Source organism: Mastomys coucha, unplaced genomic scaffold, assembly GCF_008632895.1.
Source record: "Mastomys coucha isolate ucsf_1 unplaced genomic scaffold, UCSF_Mcou_1 pScaffold21, whole genome shotgun sequence".
Lineage (NCBI taxonomy): Eukaryota > Metazoa > Chordata > Mammalia > Rodentia > Muridae > Mastomys > Mastomys coucha.
In genome coordinates this window covers 187400993-187408040 of record NW_022196904.1, presented here as the reverse complement: position 1 = coordinate 187408040, position 7048 = coordinate 187400993, and the positions used below count along the sequence as shown (strand labels likewise).

Genomic DNA, 7048 nt, shown 5'->3' with positions numbered 1-7048 from the left:
CCTCTTCCCCTCTCCCTCTCCCTCCCTCTCCCTCTCCCTCTCTCCCTCTCTTTCACACTTAATGGCTCACATACATACACACTCTCACACAGTCACACAAACACACACACTCTCACACACTCACAAATTCACATGCTCACACACATTCACATACACTCTCATACACTCACACACATACATGCACTCACACACTCTCACACACATACTAATACACATGCTCGCACACACTGTCACACATTCACATTCAGACATACATTCACATATACTTGCATATACATTACATATACATACACACTTAAACACATATACACACACTCACAATACTGTCACACATACAGTCACACACACACACACACACACACACACATTCACACATTTGCTTATGCCAGAATCCACGGATATCAGCACAGAGAGGGTACTGCCTATAAACCTGGTACTGATTTTAAAGACTCCACTCTAGCTTCCAGACCCACTGGGGCCTCTGCTGGTGCCAGTGACTCATAGAAATGGCCAGGTATCAAGAACAGACAAGAAAGAAAAGAGCCAGTCATCTGGAAATAATGTATTACTCACCTGGGGGTGCTGGGTACTGGCTGCTGGATGTTGGGTAACAGGTTCTATGGCATGCTTTTCTCCCAGAGTCCTATGGGCTGAGGATAGCTAGCCTCATTCCACAGAGGTAGAAACAGTCTCAGAGATGTAGGAAGAACAAGCCAGGAAGCGGCCACAAAGCAGCAGAGGCAGAAGTTGAAGAGTGCGTGAGAAGGATCAGAACAATCCTTCGAACCCCACATTCTTCTCCATGGACCGTGTCCCCTTTTTACTTAGATTCTTGATGAGGCAGAGCTCAGTGAACCATCTGAAAATCCCACGGGTGCTTTCAAACCCTTGCCGGAGTCATAAGGAGGGCTGAACTCCGGCTCTCCTGGCACAGAGCACCAAACCAAACTGGAGGAAGCAAGTGGGTGCCCAGACTCTGGGTCTCTCGGGCCAGCAGGCGACGGGCACGCACCTGTGGGGGCATGCACCTGTGGGGGCACTCTGGATTGACTCTGAACAGAGAGGAGGCCACAAGTTATACCCTGGAAATGACCCTGACAGACATTTTAATCCTCACTGGGGTGTATGGGGTACAGCTCTCTGCCTCCCCACAAGGCCGCGGGTTCCATCTCCAGGACCACACACTCCTCCCTGCTCTCCCAGCAGTGCCCTCCTCTCAGAGTTCTGCGGCACTCCTGGTTTATAGGGTGGGCCAGAACAGGCCAGTTGAGTGGCTCAATAACAACTTCTCTTTCACTTCATTGGCTCCCTGAGGGAACAAATTCATTGAATTGGGGTTACTATCAGTGGTAGACACAGTTAGGTCACAAAAGTCAATTGTTAGCTGAGCATGGTGGTGCACCTTTGTCATCCCAGTGCTTGGGAGGTAGAAGCAAGAGAATCACAAGTTCAAGGTCAGCTTGGACTACACAGGGAGTTGTAGACCACCTCTATAGTGACACCTTGATTCAAAAAAATTCTGGATGGGTAAGATGGCTCTGGGGATAAAGGTTCCTGCTGGAAACACATGATGGTCTAGTTAAATCCCTGGAACCTACTAAAGGTAGGCAGAGGGTAGCAACTTCTCAAAGTTATCCTCTGACCTCCACAAGTATACCATGGTGCATAGCAGACATGGGGCGAAGCCGGGAGAGAGCAGGGGGTGGGGGTGGGGGTCGGGGGGAGACAGAGAGGCAAGACAAAGACAGAGGCAGAGAGATGGAGAGATGGAGACACAAAACACACTGAGAGAGACAGAGAGAGCATCATAAAAAAATAATAAAACTTTTACCAAAAGGGGAAAAACAGACCATTGTTAATTTTTCAGAGATTTTTTTTTCCCCACTTAATACCGGCAGTGGACAGCAGCTTATGCTACAGCAACTGGCAAGCGTGGAGAAATCAAAGCTTGTTTTCCTTCTTTCAGAGAACTAGGTTACAGGTAGTGGAGGGTAGAAGGGCTTTTCAAAGCAGCTTAATAAGGACGGAAACTTAGCTGTTGCTATAGCAAGGAAGTCCAAGGGCAGAGGGACTTACGAAGACAGCTTCGTTCGAAAGCTTAGCAGACAGTTAAAGATACATCTCTCCGTCCCTCCGCTCTGCCTTCCTCGGTGTTAGTCTGCATCCACAGGCGGACGCCTGCCTCTACAAAGGAGTTGGTAACTGCTACAGCTTGAATATCTTTCATCCCTACCAAAATTCATGTTGGAGTCCGGTGCCGGTGCCGCAGTGAATGGTGGGTAAGCCACGGGGCTGCAAACTCCTGAATGCACACTTTCCTGGGTGACTCTCACTCGTCCTGAGCGGGAGCAGGTCATCGCAAAGCAAGCCTAGCCCTGAGGTTTGCTTCTCTCTGCGTTCCTGCAGCGAGCTCTCTCCAGAAACCAGCCAGATACTAGCTCCATGCTCTTGGGCCCCCCCCCAAGACTCCCTAACTGTGAGCCAAACATCTTTCCTTTAGAATTACCCAACCTCACGTGTTCTGCTGGAACAACAGTCAACAAACAGAGAACAATTGCCTGGCCCATATGCACTCAACTTACATGCTCTAAGAGAAAAAAAAGATTATACCCCTACCACATCCTCAGAGACTGGAGATGCCGATTCATTAGGACCCTGGTCCCATCCTGAAATATCCAAGGCAATGCTGGGTAGGTGGTAAAGTATCTCCTCAGTGTACAAGGTCCTGAGTTCAAGCACCAACATCAGAGGATATAACCCGGAAGTAGAGACTAATGTGTGGCCAACTCCTCTGATTTAGGGGAGCCAGGAAACTATGAACTGAAAGGTTTTACTCAGTCTGTAAGCGCAGTGGAGAACGGAAAGGTAACAAGGGGTCATTGGAAATCAAATAACAAAGAAAGTCCACCTAAAAGATTCGACGAGTATCAAAACAGCCACAAGAAAATGACAGACGAACCCAGGTAACATCATCCCTCTCCCAGCAAGGACTGGGTGAGTGATACCTGAATAGGGTGAGGCAGATGGGGTGAGGCAGGTTGTAAGTGTCTGAAAAATACAGCTCGAAGTTAATTTGACATCCATCTATTTGACCTCAGATTCCTCAGCTCTCCCTTCCTGCAGCCTCACCTCTCCCCTCCTCCCACCCCCGCCTCTCCTCTCCCCTCAATGATACTGTTAAGAGCCTCCCTGTAGGTTTGTTACATTTGTCTTGACATAAGCCTGGCCTCTGATCCCCTTTGTAAATGGTGACTAGCCCTCCAGGGTAGGAGTTCTGCCTTCTGGAGGCTCCTCCTTCCTTTGAATTATCCAAACACACACTTATCACTTCCCTTCTTTTCATCTAAGAGCATTAGTCAATAATCAAGGGGATAAGACAACCATTTTGTCTCCTCTAAGAGCCTCGTGCAAGTATACTCCTCCAAGCGCTCTTTTCAGAGTGGGAGGGGTTGGCTGAAGAGAAGTCGGGTGTTAGCAAAATATTTTCCCTCATGCATGACTTCCTAAAAAGCTAAAAAAAAAAAACCAATCTTCCATGTCCCCCACTTCAGAAAAGATATTAAGGTGGGTAAGCTGCCACACACAAGCTCTTTAGCGGAGTGGATAATATCAATGCATGTCACTACTTTTGATATTGCCTCAATGACGGGAGCAGAGGCAGAAATGGCAGTTCAAAAAAAAAAAAATTCAGAACAGACAGATGGGAAGAGCTTTGTCATTCAAAGAATAATAAATGTTTGCAATGGCCTACTGGGCAAGGCTGTTGCGGTAAAGACAGTGGGTTTGCTCAAGTAGCAATTAGATGCTATCCTGGGGGGAACATGGTATTACAAGAGAGGAGCATCAGTGTGGTAAATTCCATGCTTCCGACACGGCCTGCGTTCCTTTTGCACTTTTAAAGGTCTGTAGTCGAGCAGAATGAGTGAGCACAGAAATTAGGCCCAGCAGTATGCCCTGGGAAACTGGGCCAGGAGAAATAACGCCACTCGGGATGGCCCACAGTGCATGACGCTCAACTGTAACATTTGCTTCATTTCAATTGTTTCTCAGGTCTTGCAAGACACAGATGGTGCCAGCCAGGGAATAGGAGACAATCACATGCTCCGGGTACCCACGGGCTCCGCTCAGCTAGGCCCAATTATGCTCCAGAAGCCTGCTATACTCCGAGGCTGGGGAGTATAATGTCATGTACTAATAGGGCGGTAAAGTATGTGATTCCTAATAAAATGCCCATTGCCCGGTTAGAGGCGTTCTCCTTGGAAGTCCATCATGATTTCTGCCTTATCTTAGAATTGGGGACCTTTGTTTTGGGGTCATGCCTAACATAGGTCAAAGTCAAGGTGTTGAGAGGCTTACTAAACTTGTTCCTGCAGCACTCCTTCGAGACATGTCTACTTTTAAGGTTGTTTAAGTTTTGTCCCAAAGACACAATTCAAGTTAGTTTCATCACCTTAATTCCAACATAAGGCACTGGCAGGGTGAGGCTCTCCAAATCTTCCTCTCAATCCACATTAAAATGGTTTCACAGTCACACAGAGAACCTAGGACACCAAGGAAGATAGATGATTGAAATGATTAAATGTGTGACAGGTGCTAGTGTCAACACGGGGACAAAAACCAGGCAGCAGACATAGTCAGACAGAAGGGAAAGATCTGAAGTCAGTACAACTAAGATCATAAATTCAAAAGATGGGCTGAAGAAGTAGCTCAGCTACAGAGCACTGGCCTAGCAAGTGTAAGATTGAGAGAGAAAAAGAGTGTGAGAGAGACACAGAGAGACAGAGGCTGAGGAACACACACACACAGATGGACAGAGTCAAAGACAGAGACAGAGAGACAGAGGGGAACATACACACAGAAACAGAGACAGAGAAAGACAGACACAGAGACAGAGGGGGACACACACACAGAGACAGTGAGAGACAGACAGAGAGACAGAGGGGGACACACACACAGACAGACAAAGAGACAGAGACAAAGTCAAAGACAGAGACACAGAGAGAGAGAGACAGAGACAGAGGGGAACACACACAGAGAGACAGTGAGAGACAGACAGAGAGACAGAGAAGGACACACACACACACACAGAGACAGAGAGAGAGACAGAGACAGAGACAAAGTCAGAGACAGAGACACACAGAGAGAGAGACATACAGACAGACACAGAGACAGAGGGGGACACATACATGAAGAGAGACAGACAGACACAGAGACAGAGGGGGACACATACATGAAGAGAGACAGACAGACACAGAGACAGAAGGAACATACACACAGAGAGAGACAGAGACAGACAAAGACACAGAGGGACAGAGAGACAGACACAGAAGACAGACAGACAGAGACAGATACAGAAAGAGAGGGACACACACAGAGACAGAGATGGGGGGGGCACTACACATGGGTAGACTGAAAACTAGTCTGAAGTTAGCAAGGTGCAGCTTCATCATTTAAACACAGAGAGATGGTCAAATGTAATACAGTACAAATCAATTTCAAACTTTGACCACAAATGCAGGTTGTGTTTGTTACAAACTTTTGGTAGGATGTAGGAAATGGAGCAGAGAGGGTTTTCATAGGAGAAAATGTATGGAGCATATACTCCTCTAAGTTCCTTTTTTTAAAAGTAACTTTAAACAACTCCTGTAAAACCACTGAGAGAGCAAAAAGAAAATTCTTTTTTGGCAGAAAAAATATATCTACAAAGGAACAAGAGAAAATGGATCTTGGAGGATACAGAGAGAAAAAGTAATGTATTCAAATTTCTAAGAGAGAAGATTTTTCACCTACAATCTCATAACCACTTAATTTGTATTTAGGTGTAAAATAAATATTTTATGTATAATAATTTAAGTGAATAATGAGATAGAAAGAAATTTTTTTGTCTGGTATTCATTAATGTTACCATACTTAAAGTATCAGAAAGACTTATTTTGGGGAGGGAAAAAAGTAAATCAAGTAAGGGACAGGAGAAGAATTCTACATACAGGTTTTTTGATGTAGTAGTATTTGGAAAACACTCAATGCTGCCATATCAGAAGATAAGGAGATGGAACGGGGGAAAGAAAAGCTCAGTAAGATCATAGAGCACTCAAACCTGTGCCATGCACACTCCAGGAAGGCCATACCTTCCTGAAGATCTCAGCCAGTGAAGAACGCAGGTATACAGTTAGAAAGATAAAGCCACTGCTTACACCAAATAGGCACAACTTCCATCTCTGCTTCTCGTCCAAGCAGATCCCCAGCTTCTACAGAACCTAGAATAAACCTGACTTGCTTTCACTACAGCTTTGATTCTCCAGGACTCTTACTATGAAGTGGAGATTGTTGTTTCTGACAAGGAGCTCAAAGTCCTCTTCTGGCTTTCTCAGGCACTTACACACATGTACACTTATATTCACAAATAGAGAGAAATGCATACACACATAATGTAGGGGAGGTTATAAACTCTCAAAGGCATTATTAGAAGTGATCTCAGGAAACAAGCCAATACAATGACCAACACACACACACATTCTCTCTCTCTCTTTCTCTCTCCCTCTCTCTCTCTCTCTCTCTCTCTCTCTCTCTCTCTCTCTCTCTCTCCTCTCCCAATAATTAAGTAAAATATTTTTAATAAATAAATTAAAACAGAATTCTAGTCAAGCATTGTGAAACATGCCTTGAATCTCACTACTCAAGAGGTAGAACCATGCAGATCTCTGTGATTTCAAGTCTGTATTGTTCTACAGAGAGCTCCAAACTAGCCAGGATGACAGAATAAGATCAAGTCTCTGAAAAATATAATTTTGAATATACTCAATAAATCCAAAATAAAGTCAGAAAGAAGGAATAAAGGAACAAAACCAGATGAGATAAACTGAAAATAAATAGAAATGGTAACATGAAATCTAGTCATATGATGAACTACAATAAATATAAGTGGACTAAAAACTGTATAACCTAAAATCAAGAAAATGGTAGCAAAGTAAGATTTATCTGTATGCTATCAATAAGAGATTTGTTTCAAACAAAAAATTCAAATAACTTGTTAAAAAACAATTTCATG

At 44.7% G+C, this 7048-nt stretch overlaps 1 long non-coding RNA gene across 5 annotated transcripts; it reads left to right on the top strand.

The window, feature by feature from the left end:
- The first annotated feature begins 1444 nt into the window (after nucleotides 1-1444).
- LOC116101491 lies at nucleotides 1445-4262 on the top strand. 5 transcript variants are annotated; one of them, XR_004122849.1, is made up of 5 exons: nucleotides 1451-1603; nucleotides 2158-2275; nucleotides 2501-2690; nucleotides 2801-2963; nucleotides 4051-4262. It is a non-coding gene; the product is annotated as an uncharacterized LOC116101491 (long non-coding RNA). The 5 variants fall into 5 exon arrangements; XR_004122852.1 differs by having other exon boundaries at nucleotides 1445-1527; nucleotides 2501-2963; XR_004122848.1 differs by having other exon boundaries at nucleotides 2501-2963.
- Nucleotides 4263-7048: the final 2786 nt, after the last annotated feature.